At 42.6% G+C, this 17,823-nt stretch overlaps 1 protein-coding gene across 3 annotated transcripts in view; it reads left to right on the forward strand.

The window, feature by feature from the left end:
• Window positions 1-17,823, forward strand: part of SPATA13 (spermatogenesis associated 13) — a 160,819-nt gene that overhangs the window by 94,961 nt on the left and 48,035 nt on the right. The window contains exon 1 of one of the 3 annotated variants that reach the window (XM_074815995.1): window positions 16,182-16,308. The exons of the other annotated variants lie outside the window; for them this stretch is intronic. The gene's annotated coding sequence lies outside the window, so the exon portion shown is untranslated. Of the gene's footprint in view, window positions 1-16,181; window positions 16,309-17,823 lie in introns of those variants that run through there. 3 annotated transcript variants of the gene reach the window in all.

Below are 17,823 nucleotides of genomic sequence, written 5' to 3' on the forward strand. Positions count from 1 at the left end.
GTTTCTCACTTATCTGCTGTCTTGTGTGTTTTTGCCAGCCTTATTTTGCTGGCCTTGTCTTCGTCCTTGCATTCTTCTGTCTGCACTAACTTTCTCCCAGCGCGGCCCAGACTCCTACAGGTGGGCCTATGGCTGAATGTGACAGGGGACCTGGAGACAAAAGACATGGAGAAGGCTGAGGTACTCAGCACTTTCTTCACCTTGGTCTTTACTGGTAATACCAGCCTTCAGCAATCTCAGGCCCTGAGTGGAAACACATGGAGAAAGGAAGACTTATCCTCAGTAAGGATCAGTTCAGGGAACATTTAAATAAAGCTGAATGCACAAGTCCATGGGACTTGATGGGATAGGGCTGAGGGAGCTGGCTGATGTCATTGCAAGGCCAGTCATGATGATCTTTGAAAGGTTGTGGTGACTGGGGGAGGTTTCTGAGGACTGGAAGAAAGCAAATATCACTCCTGTCTTCAAGAAGGGCAACAAGGTGGATCTGGGGAAGTACAGGCTAATCAGCCTCAGCTCAGTCCCCAAGAAGGAGGTGGATCTTCCTGGAAGCCATTTCCAAACATATGAAGGACAGAAAGTGACTGGGAAAATTCAACATGGATTTATGAAGGGGAAATTATGCCTGATCAGCTTGATAGCCTTCTACAACAAAATGACCAGCTCAGTGGACAAGGGGAGAGCAGTGGATTTTAGCAAGAGTTTTGACACCATCTCTGATAACATGCTTACAGACAAACTGATGAAGTATGGACTAGCTAAGTAGCTAGTCAGGTGGATTTAAAACTGGCTGAACTGTTGGGTTCTAAAACCTGTGATCAATGGCATGAAGTCCATCTGGAAGCCAGTCACTGGTGGTGTACCTCAGACATCAGCACTGGGGCCAATACTGTTTAATATCTTCATTAATGACTTGGATGATGGGACAGAGTACACCCTCAGCAAGTTTGCAGGGGATACAAAACTCAGAGGAGTACCTGATAACACCAACTAGGCATCTGATATATGATGAGAGGCTGAGAGAGCTGGGACTGCTCATCCTGGAGAAGAGAATGCCCAGGGGATCTTATTAATGTGTAACCTGATGGGAGTGAAGGGGTAAAGAAGATAAAGAGGATGGAGCCAGACTCTTCTCAGTGGTATCCAGTAAAAAGACAAGAGGCGACGGGCACAAACTGAAATACAGGAAATTTCATTTAAGCAGAAAACATGGTCTTTTTATGGTGAGAGTGGTCAGGCTGCCCAGAGAGCTTGTGGAGTCTCCATCCTTGGGAGAGTCCAAAAAACTGTATTTAAAACCTGACAGAACATGGCTCTGAGCAACCTGCTCTAGCTGACCCCGCTTTGAGCAGGGGGGTTAGACTAGATGGTCTCCAGAGATGCCTTCCAACCTCAACCCTTCTGTGAGGGGGGGTTGGACTGGATGATCTCCAGAGATGCCTTCCAACCTCAACACAGTCTGCTATTCTGTGAGGTACTCACATCTAACATATAACTCTGCTAGACTCCCCCCAATTGGACATTTGTTCAGTTTCTGTGCGTAGATCTTAGTAAGCCAGATATGTATATTTCTCTTGGTAGTGATTTGAAACCTCTTTGTCACAATTTCAGACAGTGAAAATTGTTTTGGGACAAGGAAGTTATTTTCCATTGAGACATACCTGCCCTATTTCTGCTCTGACTTGTGTAGGTAACATAAGCCCCTAAATCCCATTGATTTTAGAAAAATATGCTTTTGTAGTTTATAGTACAAACCTAGATATAACAGCATAGAATGAAGTAGTACAGTGCAGTATTAGACTTCTAAAAATGAGGTCATTAGGCCTGGATAGTTCTGATTTCCTGGTAATTTTGAACCAGGTTATTCTGACTGGTTGATTACCAGCCTTCTGTAGGTTCCTCTTGCTGTTGTGGCTGCTTCTGTCCTAATCAACACTTGAGATTTGCATAAAATAAATTTTTTATACAAGTTTGCTCTGTTGAGTGTTCTTTGTTCTGGAGATTATTCTCCATAATATTCTTCACCAAAACTTGAACACTGTTTTTGTATTTTGACTAGTTAACATTTTGGATGTTAGCATCTCAAATCATCAAATCAAAATCTGACATGCTCAAAATATAAAGGAAATTTCAGAAAAAAAAATTAAAAATGTTATAACAGCTTCATACACATGAAAGGTTTAACTTACTCAAGTTTATAAAGCACTTGGAGATTCTGAGACTGCAGGTACAATTGAGGCACAAATATAATGATCTATTGTCCTCTAAGTAGGAACCTCATCAAGATATTTCAGTTACTGAGTTGCCAAAACTGGACTGGACTTTGCTGCTAGTCTTACTAGAAAGTTAAGTGTCATAGAACTCTCTAAACTTTGATCTGTCTTCTACAACATCATTTGGTAGCCTAAACATAATCAAGGTTTCATGGGCAAGAATACCAGAAACTGCAAGAAAAGGCATTTATGACATTGGTGTCTCTGTTGTTCATTAATTTTATTTTTCCTGTGTGATCTGAATCTCCATCCTTCTCTTTGCACTTGCGAAGTGACTGGAGACTGACTTGTACCATGTAGTGTTATTTATTTGCATTTCAGTTTCTCCTAAACTTTCAAACCACAAAGCAAGATGTGGCATTTTCTTCACTCCCCCCCCCCCCCCCCCCCGACCATGATCAAAATCAACATTCATATGGCAACATCCTAGATGAGCACTCTGGTGAGTGATATGAGACGAAGAAAATTACTTGGACTTAGCTTTTATGATAATCTTTACTTAAAGCTTTATAGAAGCAGAGGAAAGTCCCCTTAACTTTAGCCAACCTCGTATCTGACTCAGAAGGTTTAAAATGGTAAAAGCCCAGCCTTGCATGAGAAGAGTGCAGCAGTGAGGAGCTTACTTTCTCCTTTTCACTGAAGTCTTTGCACTAAGTCAAACATTATGGAGTTGCAGTTATTTTTTATACTCTCATATAGTTAATTTTCTTGGTACTGAGATTCCAGCAGAGCTTTCAGCTAAAATGAATGTAACTAATAATTGGGAATTCAATAATATCTGAATTTCAAGTTATTTCATGAGACATATATGAAGCCTCATACTTCATTATAAATTATTAATTAGGTTTTGAAAATTATCTTGGATATGTAAATCTATTACTAAGAAAATCTGTTGGCATTTCTACTTTTAAGACATGAATATAATATTGCCATTAAAATTCTTGTGATTATTCACAGAATAACTCCAAGAAATGTGACAGAAATTAATTTCTTTTTGAATTAGTGTTCTCTTGCATTCATGATTGCAGTTATTCTTCACATCTTGCTAATTTAGAAAAAAATGCAGTTGGAAGTTGCTATTTCTTCTGGGGAGGAAAAGAGAAGATAGAATCACATTCTAGCAGATCTTCTGTTAGATATTACTTTGTCTTCTGTATAGGGATATATAGGAGGGAGCTGCACAGGTCCTTCTGACTGGAGAACAAAAAGCCAGGGGCATTCTACATTTCTGTATGTGATACCAGGCTCTCGGGATAAATGTGGGTCTCTAGGAGAGTGAGTTGCTCCCCCTGTACACCAGGCAGCAAAAGCAGGGATGCACAGGTCCCATCCTTAAGGCAGGAGTGTATCTGTTTTTCCACACTGTTGTTCTGCCACTTGGGCTAACTCAGTTCCCCACCTGCACTGCCTTCTGAACACCCAGTTCCTCTCCTGTGGCACTCTGCAGCTCCCAAAGACACAATTGTACCTTTGATTTCTGCCTCTTTTGTTTGTTACAGTAAATGACCAGGTATGATTCTGGCATTTGGTTCTGCTGCTGACAACTGCAAATACTAGGGCTGGGTGGTAAAGTTCTGAGGTTCGTTATTGCTTTAAATTTTATGGATGTGTATTTAGCTTGTGCCGTTCTGGGTCATCCATTTTGTCCACGCTGTCAGGTGCAGCTTGCTCAGGGTAGATTCCAGCTGATAATAACCAACTCATAATTTGCACAATATTTAACTAGAAGTCTTTGGTTGCAGCTTGAGGTTATTTCTGCCTTGACTGCTTAATTTTACTTTCACCAGAACACTCCCCAAACCTTTGCTTTCCTATGGTAAATACGTAGGCATGCTGCATATGAGACTATTCAGCACGAAGATTTTAATGAAATGCACCTGTAAATATGCTTGCTTCTCTCTTGTTACAGTTATTTTAAGTGTATGTTTAACTTGTTGATTTCACACACCGCTGTGCAGCTGTTTGTTATATATTAACTTAAGACTCAGTTCCGCAAGGTTCTGCCTGCTTCTGCATCATGCTGAGTCCCTTTACCTCCCAGTGGTGTTTAAGGGCTTACAGGGCGCTCAGCACCTCACAGGACTGAGCCCTGAATTTGGGCAACAACAGGCTCTTTCAAAAACAAAACAGGTTTTCTGGAACAAGGTTCATACTATAACTAGGCAATATTTTGTGCAATGAATTTTCATACATTTATATTAAATTTTATCCAGAACAACAGATCTCATAGTTAATGGCTGCTGGAAGACATAAACATTTAGGTATGCATGGTGGTAATTAATTACATTTTACAATTATGGTTTTATTAGTTGTTCCAGTTAAGTGCAAAACCATGACTGAGACTAATATTTAACCGTTTGTGTGTTAGCTGCAGTGTGCTTTGCCCCTCTGTTAAATTGTATGTGGTTTTTAGAGTTGCAGATCGTCTGTGCAGTCCATCTAGCAAAGCCATCTGGGCATTATTCATTGCTGCACTTACGCACTGTAAAACGGGGCCCTTTGTGCACTGTGACTTCAAGGGGATCCCACTGGCAGTGGCATGGGGGGACAGATTCCCTGGCACGACCCCAGCTTTCTGGAGCCCCCTTGGGCAGAAGCCCATCCAGCCATAGAGCCGAGCCACTGGCAGCTGCCTGCATCAGTGCATTGTCACCGATGGCACCGGGCTGCAGTGCTGTCCTCTGCTGTGAGTTGGGCATTTTGAGAGGTAGGCTTCACTTCACTGAAGGGTACTAAGTTGATGTGCTTCTCACATTCTGGAAAGCCAGGACTGTTATTTAGTGGCCAAATGTATCTTTATGAGACCAAGATGTGGTGTAGCCTGGGCAAACTCCAGTATTAATTATTAGTCTTTCTCTGAAACTTGTTTTGGGAGAAGAGAGTGTCATTAGTCTGTGTTGTAAATTCAGATATATTTGGCACACAAAAAGTGCTGTAACACACTGTAAAAAGTTACTCTTCCTGTTTTATATGCAGATGAAGACCATAATCTTCCACTGTTTGCAAGGAAAAAAACAGGACCTGAAACCTTGAAGCAATGAGGTTTAATTCCATCTAAAGCAAGGAAAATTACTTCCAAAAAGGCAGCCCCTGCCTTTCCTGTTCAACACCCTGCCATGCTAGGCAAGCAAGGAGATGCTCTTTGATTTTGGTCCTGGTATCACCTGCAAATGGTGGTAATTAGGAACTAAACCTGAATTTTGCTTGCAGGTTTATACTTAAGGTTGGCCAGAAAGCAAGGCACAGTTCTGTTCTAGGGATTGTTGGAGGAACCTTGCTTTAATTCAAATACACCTGTGTGTTAATAACTGTATCTTTTCAAAACAAGCAGTCACACTGTTTGCCCTGACTCCTACAAGTTAACTGTCTATCTGTTGCGCACACATTTGTGTGGATTATCTCTTGAGTTTAGTGTGATTTTAAGCATACAATGCTAGAGAATCACATATGTAAAATGTTTGCAAGATCACAGCTTTGGCAATATACTCTAACAGAAATTGGGGTATGAAATCAGTATGTAAAGTAGACTGAGGATTAAGCAATTTGCTGACTGCCACTTTTCTTGGACTAATGGCTGTCAAGTTGGCTGCTGTGATTTTCTGGGAAATAAGAAAAAAACCCAAACAAAACCGAGGTTTTAGGAGTCTTTATTAAACTAGAGAGTATTCTGTATAACTTTAAGCACAATTAGCTAAGCTAGCAACACTAAGAATTTAAGAGTTGTTTACTCATTAAAAGAAAGTGAGAAAATAGGTAGAAGTTTATGGGAACCAAAGTGGACTGCTGATGTCAGTGAAGTACTTTCCAAAACTTTCAGCATAGGATGAAGGCACCACATGATCCCATGTAAGAATATTGCAGCAGAAAGTAGTCACAAGTACTCAATATCCTCCCTGGGAAAACAGCTCCTGGTTTAGGGGAAATGAGGCTGGAATTGGTTGTGTACTAATTCCCTCTCATTACTATGTGTTAGCAAAACTGTTTAATACTTGCTGTAAAGCCTGGATTTCACTCATTTAATACCAGGTTAAATCTGAAATAATAAGGTTTCAAAAGCTCAGAAGTTCCAGTAAAATGAGATTTGGCTAAAAATTACATGTTAGTTTCTACTAGAAACAGTGTTGTAGCTTTGGTGTCCTGAGCAGTGACAGAAGCAAGACAAATGAGAAAAGAGAATATGCTTCATTAGGATATTGAATGATTTAGTAGAAGTTTCTATGTCTTATTGCAAACCTTCGGATTTCTTTCTCTGGAGAGCCTGAACCCCCTCCATCCCCCTTTTCTAAGACTTCAGAACAATGAAAAATTTAATAGTCAATTCTGACTCATTTCCAAGTGTTTGTATGATGTATTTGGCTTAAGTGTTGGAAAATGAAGATGTAGAATATTGTGCATGGAGCAGGACGGCTGTTATTTCAGTGTTTCTCAGACAGCAATATCTGTGACTCTTGACAGCTGAACACTGAACGGGATCTGTTTATCAGCTGAACGATAGCAGGATTTCTGATAAATTAAGCACCTTCTCTTGACCTGGTATGGTCAAGTATAAAAGCTGATACTACAGTCAGCTGAAATTGGCTTGTTATAAAGGTGAACCTCTGACTCTTTGGTTAAAAAAACGATTCTGGAATGCATTTGACTGTGAGTCTTCAGGACTTTCAGAGTTAAGGCTTTCATGTAAATCTTGTCCCTGCTCGGAAAATTACCAGATGCTGACAGGGGGTGTCACCAGTGGCTCAGCTGAACATATGCTGCATATGGCTTGGCTGCAAGCACAGCACAGGGAGGCCCTGTTCCCTGCTGCTGCGGAGACTGGCGAAAACAGGTTGTAAACCAGCTGATTTCAACATAATACTAAAGGTTAGTGTCTACACAGTGTTTGTCCTACCAATGAGACTGAATAACTAACTAATCAAGCACAGGTTCGCCTGCCAAAATTTTAGCTGCATCAAAGAAGAGCTAGATGGCATCTTTACAGAGTTCTTTTACGAACGACTTTTTTTGAGGCATAGAGCAATCACAATGTCCTTGCACTGGGACTATATTGCATTATTTTTGTAGCAAAGCTGGAATTTAAACTGAAAAAGAGATTGAAGGAAAAGCAGACTAAAATCTCTATTTACCTTAATGATTGATTTTAGTCTCTGAATTTGACACAACAGCACTTCATAAGAAATTAAATTAACCATTTTCTGGAGAAAGTATTTTGTTTTGCAGAGAACATACTTAAAAGTATTTCCTGTTTGGGATGTTGCCACAGAATTTTGTGTTTCTTTGTGTCTCTTTTGCAAACCTTCTACAGAGACCCACCCAGCACCACCACCCGCACACCCACCTCACACCCACACACCCTGGCACCCTACGGCTTTGAAACACAACACATGGGGAATAAGATGAGGGCACTTCCACCTTCTGCCAGCCCCTTCCAATTCACAGCACTCCTGGGAAGTTCCTGAGACAAATTTCGAGTCTGGAGCCATTTCAGGAGTCCCATTGCTTGTGGAAGGAGTTTCCATTCACCTTCCTGTGCTTTCCTCCCTTCCCTTGGATGCTTACTTCCACCTCCTGCCCTGCAACAGCTCGGGTTTGGCCAGGGGAGCTGGTTCAACTCTCAGCCTGGCAGGAAAAAGCAGAAGGGACGTCCAGCATCTCTCTAGATTGGCTCGAGCCATCACTTCCACCTTCATCCGTAGAGACCAGGTAGATCAAAGGAGATGATGTGAACAGCAGCTGGTGGTCTGTGGGGAGTGACAGCATCTCTGGGTCAGCATGTGGTAACAGGAGAAAGCAAAGCAGCCATTCCAGTCCTGGCACAGAAACAAAATTTGCTGAATTATGTCATGAAAACTGAGAGGTGGGAAGAGATCTGACTCAGGTATTTAGTATTGCTTAGACAAAAGACAACCCTAAGACAGAATTGGTGCAAACTGCCTCCTTTTCATGCTGGAAACATGGTTTACATCTCCAGTTTAGTATTTTAATTATGTACCCCAGCGTGTTGAGGGAAAGGCTGATAAAACTTTTCTCGTTAGATTTTCTTAACCTGAAGTTTAACAAGGTCTTTTTAAAAAGGACGGTGTGACTGACAGAAACTGAAGTGTCCATTTTGCTGTTTGCAATGTTTAGGCGAAGACAGCTCACCAATGTAAATTAACTTTTGTAGTAAGGAAATGTGTAATTTTTCTGGTTCACAGCAACCCTGTGCTCTTACAAGACATAAATTATTAGTCAGATCTGCAAACTCCAATTTAAAAGATTAATGGAGCATCATCAAAATAGGCAATTGAGTCTTGAAACAGGCACTTTAGTCTGAACTGCCTTCAAAAAACTGGAATTTAGGGTTTGTCCTCTATGGGTAGATAATGGATTACTTTCTCCATGTGTACAATTTTTATAGCTCTCATCACCGTAAGCATCAAAGTGCCAGAGAAGCACGGATGGGTTTGTCCTTGCAGGTCCATAGGTTATAAGGTACTACTCCTATCATCACTTATTTTACACATATGGCACTTAAGCTGAGAAAAGTATGCTGAACTGCCAAGGTCAGAGAGAAACAAAATCCAGAATCTCTCTTTCCCAGCCTCAGTCATAAAGACATCTTTCCTGTCTGAGATGGGGGTTTCATTTTTTCAAACAATTTACCTTTACATTTGGGGCTGGCAAAATGGAGGGTTATTTACTCATAGGAATATGGGTGTCTGAGCCAATGGCCATAAAGGTCTCTTGGGGCACTGGTTCCAGTCCCCCCCAGTTTCAGATGATTATGCCATTTGGTACTTTAGATATACATAACTAACTCCATCCCAGGCTACTAAAGTTAGGTTTTCTTCCACACTGTTCTAATAGGAAGACAGTTGCATGATTTGGATGTTCTGATCTTAAAAGCATTTTCTTCTGGTTTCCCACCAAAATCTGACTAACTTGTGCATCTGCAATATCTTATAGAGGTAGTCAATATGTATTATTTATATTGTTTCGTAGAAGCAATTATAATATTACAAGTAATATCAGGCTGCAAACAATCACCTTGACTATCCTGCTGATAAAAGATCTAATTTAATATGTATGGTTGTTTTTAACAGAACAGTAAGCTAGCCCAAAATTTATAAATTTATATGTGTCTGATTCCACACCCAGAGAAATTAAGTTTTTGAGTGAGCAGACCTGTGTGTTTTCTGCATCTTTAAAATCACATAACTTTTCTTCCTGCCAAAATATTTTGTTTAAATTTGATTATCCATGTTTTTAAAAAAAATACTCTTGATTTTAGTATTAATAATGAAGAAGATAATTAGTTACTACAACACCAGAGAAACAGAGGGATGACTATTAGCTAAAGGCTTATCATTGCTTTGAAGTTTTCAGGCAGGCTAAATTCAGAGCACAAATTTTATTGAAAAGGCCTAGCACGTAAATGTTGTTGTAGCACTTCATTGTTATCCACTTTGCTCAAATTAGTTTCTTCTAGCTTTTCTATTCCACAAGATTCTTGATAAATTCAAACAAAAAATAGAAGTTATTGACAAACCAGAGGTAGAATTAGCAAGAAGATTTCTTCTTTTTTGTGTGTGTGAAAAAGAAAGTGAAACATGGTGGAGATGGTAATTCAATCTCCTGGCACAAGAAATGTTAATTTACTTCAGACTGTAACAAAGACAGCAAGTTTGTCATTGTAAAAAGAGACTAAACAAAGAAAAGTACTGATACCAATTGAAAAAAAACCCGTGTGGTTCTTGAAGCACATGAATCAAGATCGCCTAGAAGCCTCCTAACAACAACAACAAGCCCCAGTGATTCCCCCAAAAAGCTACCTGTTTCTCCTTTTCTTAATCTTACTGAGATATTCACTGTTCTGACCTCATGAACACATCAAAACCTGTAATTGTTCAGGGCTTTTTGCCCTGGCCAGCATGGAGTTAACTAAGGTGCGCAGCTGCACTATCACCAGTTGGGTATTTTTGTTGCATCACACTAGGTCAATTATTCTACCGAGACCTGTTATTTTATGACAATAAGCATCAGAAGCAAGATGATCTTATATAACTTTGCATAATTTCTACTGATATGGCGTAATTCCTACTGAAGTCCACTATCTGGTTCACTTTTAAAGTATTTCCATTTTTTCTGATATCTGATGGAATCTACCTCTGTGGTGTTGATGTATCCCTGTTCCCTGCAGCACAGCTGAATTATTTAAGCGAGGGCTGGGTGCTGCTTGTGCTTCCTCCCTGAGCCCAGGGAGAAGCACCATCACTCAGAAATCAAATAAAGCCACACACAGCCCCTCGCTATGGCTCACACGTGAAAACGAATGAAGTGCACCAGATCCTCCTCACTGTCACTCCAGTCCCTGTCCTGAGCTGTGCAAACACCCGCTGCAGGTGGTCCTCAGCCCTCAAACTCCTCAAGGCCCTTTCTCCATGTATTTGTCCACCGATTTATTTTGGCCTCCTGGTTGCATAACAAGGCACCTTCTTATCCTCAGGTAATTTTGGAAGGACAGTTTTGAATAGAGAGGATGGGATGGCAGGGTAGTTAAGTGGGTGGGGAGGAAGGTTGATAAAGAGCTCTTAATAGTCACTTTTACATGCTATTATTTCAAGCAGGGAGAATAAATACAGAATGGCTGTAGGGCCATCTGATGCTGCAGGGAGGGGTGTGACATCGGAAGAGACAGGGAAAGAGGCAGGGAAAGACCAGAAAGCAAATGACTGCACAGTGGGACAATTCCAACTCTGAGATCACACCCTTTCCTCCCAACTAGTGCGTATCACTTTAATGTACATCCACCTAACAGATTGAATCTAACCTTTTTCAAGACAAAAAGAAAAAGAAAAATAAAAATGGCACAGAAAAACATTTTGACTAATCTCTTTTCCTACCTATTTGTGTCTGCTTTACATCTCCACGGTCTTTTTCCTTCCTACATCTTACACTTTGTGAGACACAAAATAAAGGTGGAATTCAGCCTTCCTAATTGGTAACTGGAAGTCTTCTTTATGTTTAAACACAATGATCTGTTTATTGGAAACTGCTCTTCTGTAGTACCAGCCATCTCTTCATGTCATGCTGTCTGAATAATGCCTCTTGAGGATGGGGAGAAAGAATAGGATCTCAGTCAGACCCCTTGGGGTTATAAATAGCATTCTAGCAGCCTGAAAGGCTGAAGTCGTCATTAAGTTGCATGCAGCTGTAGTGGTGTAGGTGGGTGAGTAAGAGAAACTTGGAGATGGGATAATGGTAACCTGGTACCCAAGGGTCATTTTTCATTGATGGCGTCACTCCATCGGGCTATTGTGTTCTCCCTAAATTAGGTCTCTGTTTAACAGAGCTGAGCAAGCTCAGCGAAACAACCTCAGCAAAGCACATTTAAAAGAGGATTAGAGGGAAAAACAGTTTGTTGTGTGTTGTGATTTAGACCCAGTTGTGATAAACTTTTCTCACTTTGGTCAGTAATTGCCTTTATCAGCAGCAAAGTAAATGCAACAGGAACTGGTGTTTTGGTAGTAACATACCAGCTTCCTGCATAGGGGCAATGATGCCTTTCACTGGACAAATTAAGAAGTTAATACAGCAATTTAACTCAAGCTGTCCTTTGAGTGTTTTCCTTAGCAACGTGAGTCATTTTCTGGAATTGATTTTTTCAGTGCCAAGATGACAAAGGTCTTGAATTTGGAAAGACCCTTTCAATTTACTATTACTAATTTTGTTGCAGATACACACAAATGGAAAAATCCTACATTAATTTCACAGTTTATCTATAAAACAGATGAAAATAATTAGCAGCCTATGTTATGAGCTTGCATACACAAACGTATTTCTAAACTGAACAAATTGAGATCTTTATTCTGCTCCCAGTGAATTCGGTGGGGGAGTTGTCTTTAACTTCAGTAGATATACGACTCAGTTTAATTCCCCCTGTGGGGCCTATCAATGTGTAAAGATTCCTTGGAGGTTAATTGCTTGCATGAGAGTCTTTGCCTGGGATGTTAAAAGGAAGGTGCAAATTGCGGAACTGGAGCATTAGCTATGTACTGCAGCCTGGAAAAGACACTGTAGTTTAAAGCAAAGGGATCTCTCATTTCAGTAATCCTGAATTTTAGTAATTAAATTTGGTCACATTAATTTAGAGTATGTCTTAAGGAGTAATTTCCCTTGCCATTTGCACAATAGCTGTTGAAGTAGGACAAATCCTTTTTATGTTTTCCTGAAATTATTCCTTTTGGCTCTTTTTTTGTACTCTCTTTTAAAAGTACTTTAAAAAAAACCCAATACTTTAAAATAGACTTTTAGATAGTATTTATAAAAGGACCATGAAAGAAATAATAGAGTTGCGGGAGTGGAACAGAGGATTTCTGAACTAAATAGAAAGAAACATTCTCGTTTAGACTTTTCAGACTTAAGTGAGTGTCTTACTACATAAATGTGCCTTTTGCTATTCTGAGAAAGATGGATCATTACCTATTAAAAGTGGGGGGGTGGGGTGGTGGTGGTGTTCCTTCATCATTAAAACTCCATATTCTTTCTCCCATGTCACATTTTTTGTAATCCTTTCCCACCTGTATTACACTTGGAATAATCCTTCTCATTCCTTGTCACATGTGCATTAAACCTCTTTTAAATTACAGACTTAGAGCTTCTAAAACAAGCATTTCATTTTTGTTGCGGTAAGTGTGATGCGCATTGCAAAATCACTATTAAAAATCTCATGCATATACCAATCTGGAATTTATTTTCGGAGTTCTTATCTTCATAAATTACTGTACTTGGTCAACCATAACATGTAAAGCTGGCACTGCCTCTCAGTTCACTGCCACCTCTGTTACTCATCTGGAGTCAAGCTATTAGCCTGTAAATAACACAGTATATAGCTCAGTTTTTCAGAAATACCTATGAAAGTGCTATGAATTTGTTCTTAGTTACACCTTTTCAAGCATTCTTAGCGGCAAATAGTATTAATACTCTCAAGAAACAAAAAAGCTGGAAAACCAGCCAGGAACACCACTTCAAAAGCACCTTTTCTAATCAGAAATTTGGATGACATTTTGCTTTTTTAGGATTGTAAAAAAAACTTTATATAGGAAGGACCTATCTACTGAAACTTTGTTGTGTAACTCTGATGAAACACTATGGCTTGTTTTTCTTCAAATATTGTGAGAAACTGCAAAGTGTTCAACTTTATAGTCAGAAAAGTGATCTCCCTTCTTTCTCATGGCAGTGCTGTTGATAAATTTTGCTTTGCATCATTTTACTAAACCTTGGTGTGATGGCACCTGAATACTATACACACTTTCCAGCCTTCAAAAACAAAAATAATTCAGATTAAGAAAAGATTTGGGTAATTACTGGTCTCCAGTACAGGAAGTTAATCCTGTTCTCAGACACACTCTTCAGTGTGCTGCATCCGTGCTTTGCTAAATAGTACGCGCATGTGGAAGGACAGACTGACTCAATGAAGCTGCACGAGTTAGAAGAGGGTTGAAGCACACTAACAGTAGAATATCTATGACAAGTCTGGAAGATTAAAAATATAGTATTTACTTTTAGAAACCTGACAAGTGTCTCATTGACTAAATACTGTTATCTCTGTAATGGTGAATTTCTAGGTATTTTCTTTATTAAATGTAGTGACATTTGAGGAATACAACATAAAATATATTCTTACCTAATTATCCGAAGTGAGCTTTTTACCATGGCTTTTCAAGGAAGTTAAGTTCTTGCGAGCATGTTAGTACTGTCAATACCTTCTCATGTAATTTCTGTTTCTTCAAGTAGTTTTTAACCTGCTGCTGAGCTTCAAATATATTTAAAAGAAGTGTTCAGATCTCAAAGTTATCAGAATTTCTTCAGTTTCAGAAACACTGTTGGATGGATAAAGGAGAGAACCAAATTAGTGGCTCAGTTCAGCTCAATAGCTTTTTCTCCTTTGTCTTTTTGTCTAGCTGGTAGATAGAGGACATAGGAGGAATTGGGGGTTCCCTTCTCTGAGGGGGCTCGTGGATTAAACAGGATATTAAAAATGAATGTGATGGATATGGCTGGGATGTTTATTGAAAGGAATATGCAGGAACATAGGAACATAAATACATTGAAATTCAGGTTTAAATATAAGTGTTTAAGCAACCAGCACAAACCCCTAGAGATACCAGGGAGGTTGTGAGGTAAGTTTACAAGACCTGTTGAAAGTGTTTTTAAAGTTAACTTCTGCTACACTTCTTGTCTCATATAAATGAAATAATATGTTCCTTAATAATGCTGCTAAAGTAATTCTCTTGGCCATTTCAGCACCTTCACTGGCTCCTCCTTCAAACACTTCCTCTTCCCATGGTCTGAAGCAGATAATTTTTATCAGCACTTGAGAACTTCTCCCAGGTAGTCCCAAGCTAACATAGATCACCAGCCATGGTCCATATGGACCCTCCCCGTACTATGTCTGTGTTTCCAGTCCTCATCTCCATTTCCCCCTTTATTTCCCATGCCCAGTACTGTAGAGCAACCACTTTACTGCCTCATTTGAGTCATTCTTCAAAACTCACTCCTTCCATAGGGCATACCATAAAGCTGAGGCCAGCAAGACCTGGCCTGGTGGCAGGCTGTGCCTGCTGCTGCTGACTGCCAGAGAATCCTGTGGTCACTCCCAGAGTTATTTGCTACCTCTTTTGACCTACATCCCTTCAGTCCATTTGTTTGCCTCATCTCCTAACTACACCTTGCCTTTGAGAGTATGTCTATACTGCTTCCAGAGAAGTAATTACAGTGTGTACAGTCACACCAGTCTCAGAGGCGAGGCAGCAGGGCTGATGGCCTTCGTTACTTCTTTAGGGTGTCTGTTCTGCCATGCACTCTGTGTTGTTGTATTTTGATTTTGCCTCTTACTGAGCTACATTAAAAGTTTTAATTATGTCCACAGCTCCAGTCCAAGTGTAGAAATATTTTTAGACAATAAACTGTTTGAGCAAGGACTACCAGTTGTCACGGGTCTTTGTCAGGAGTCATGGCATGCGCCTGTAAGACAGTGTCTCACAAAATTTTCTTTGTGGTTAATGAACGCTGTTTAGATTGTGCATAAAATGTTGTTCTTGCTGTTAACTCTGAGAACAGTGGCAAAGCAAAAATTGTCCAGGTTTGGGACAGAAAGACAGCCTGCGAACCAAGCATGAGTATCTGAGCGAGCTTGCTGATTGGCAAGTATTTATTTTCCAGCATTTGTGTCTTTAAGCTTAATAAAGCAAACTACGCTTAGGAAAATATACTGATTTGTCCTCTAGTAAGAAATTCCTGTTTGGCACCACAAGCACAGTGGGGCCCCAGACCAATTTAAATATTAAATGAAAATGTATGTTACGGATGGTTTTATTATAAAATAAGCAACTAGCTGCTAAGCATACTTTGCTGGGGTGAGAAAGAGCGTCGGATGATCTGAGGCTTTTCTCAAGTACTTTGGGTTTGCTAGGAGGATCAGTTATACCGAGTAAGGGAGTGGACTATTTAACCCGCAGATGATAGCTGGGAAAGGAGACTGGTGCTTGAGAAGGGCTGAGCAGCGGGACTGTGGCCGTGCTGGCCAGTGGCCGTGCTGCACGGCAGGACGGCGCATGGCCTGTGCCCGCGGCCAACAGCAAGGGCGAGCAGAGCACCCCACCTCGGAGTGCGCAGCGGCGGGCGGGGGCGGCACACAGGACCTGCCGAAGGGTCTGACCGTGACCACCCGTGTGTGCGCGGATGCGCCCCCCGGCACGGCCGTCGCGCAACGGGCAGAGGGAACGGAAGCTCCTTCCAGCCACCGGCAGCGCTGCAGACCCGGGGGGCGGCCCGGGGGGCGGCCGGCGCCGCGGAGCGGAGCAGACCCTGCCCGGGGGCGGCCGGAGGGGCCGGGGGCTGCCGGGCCGCTCCGCCCCGCCCCGCCCCGCCGGGCGGCTGCCGCCAGTGTGCGCGGCGCTCCCCGCCCTCCGCCCCGCGGCGGCCGCTGCTGCCATAGCGATGCGGGAGCGGGCGGCGGCGGGGACGGGCTGCGGCGGCGGGGTCCCCCCCCCAGGTAAGGGCGCTGCTCCGCGATCGTCTCCTGGCAGCAGCAGCGGCAGCATCGCGGGGAAGTTGGTGTAGACTCGGCGCTGCGAGCTGGTTTTTGTAATTTCATTTCATGGTGTTTGTTCTCCCGCCTCTCTCCCGCTTCCCTTCTGCCTGCTCAGGTGCAGTTTCTCCCACAGCCGCTTTCTCTGGGAACTTCTCTGCCGAGAGCAGCGTCTTGTTATCATTACTGTTATATATATATATATATATATTTTTTTTTTTTTTCCCCCGCGTGGAAATTTGCGAGCGGTCCAAGAGCATAAGGCCAGGCCGAGGTTTCGGTGCCCGGCGGGTTTTTGTCCGGCCCCGGGTGCGGCGGCGGCGGGGGCAGCCTGGGCTGGGCTCTGCCTCGCAGCCCGGCAGGCTCCCGCCGCGACCCTGTGAATGAGGGGGATTAAGAACAGCGGCGAGGGAGATTTCAGGCGTCTCTCTGAAACACAAGAAAATCCTTTTATCCCCAGAGGGACAGAGGCTCGCAAAACTCCTTTTAAAGTGCACTCAAGAAGGAGCAGCCTTAAAAACAGTGGACACGGGCTCCAGATCTCCCGCGTTTCAGGCGGCGGTTGAGGCTTGCGAGGTCTGCCGCTGCTCCCCGGGACCGCTCGCTGCAGTTTTACCGCGATGAAAAACCCCGACGGGCTTTTGCATCTGCTGCAGGCAGCGGGGGCTCTGCCGCCGGTCCCCCCGCCTCGCCCGGCCCCCTCTGCTTGCCAGGGGCCGCCTCCCCCCCGGCCCCGCCGGCCCTCGGAGCCCCCGCGGCCCCTTGGGTGGGAAGGAGACAAAGAAGGGGCCGGGGCTACCTCTCTCCCTCAAGCACAGCTGTACGTTTTCTCTCCTCGTTCCGGGGCGAGGGGGAGACCCCCGCTCCCCCCAGGCAGTGGCAGGTTTGTGAAGGTCCCACTGGTCTCTGCAGAGGGAACTGTGCCATGACCTTCGTTTTTAAGATGTGTAGCATGGTGGTGCAAGCACCTGCCTGCCCCAGAGACCCCTGGCCAGGCCAGGGGAGGCATGGCCTGTGGTCCCCACACAGCTTTCCCAAGCACCCGAGTGGGGTTTGGGCTGCTGCATCTCCCAGGCTCAGCTCAGGGAGAGATCCCTGATACAGCATGTCCTGGTCAGAGAGGGTCCAGTCACTTCCAAATTCAAGTTTTCATCACACTTCCATGACATCATAGGCTGGCTTCTGACTTTACATACTTCTGAATGTTTTCTTTGGCTAGGGAAAAATACTTTTCTGTGCACTTGATGTAACTCTTAGGTTTACCAGTTAGGGGACAGACAAGACAGTTAAGTGTCATGCAGGGTTCTGACAGCAAGCAGCAAGTGTAGGAAAAAATGTGTATGTTTTCCTCTTCTTTGCCTACTGTTTGAGGATTGTTGCACTTGATGGACGTGCTTGGCTTTTTTGGATGAAAACTTCTTGTGTGTCTTGGGGCTTAGTGCTGAATGCTGTGAGGAGGAAGACCCGATTGCTGTTTGT

The sequence above is a fragment of the Strix aluco genome, chromosome 2, assembly GCF_031877795.1.
Source record: "Strix aluco isolate bStrAlu1 chromosome 2, bStrAlu1.hap1, whole genome shotgun sequence".
NCBI classification, from domain to species: domain Eukaryota; kingdom Metazoa; phylum Chordata; class Aves; order Strigiformes; family Strigidae; genus Strix; species Strix aluco.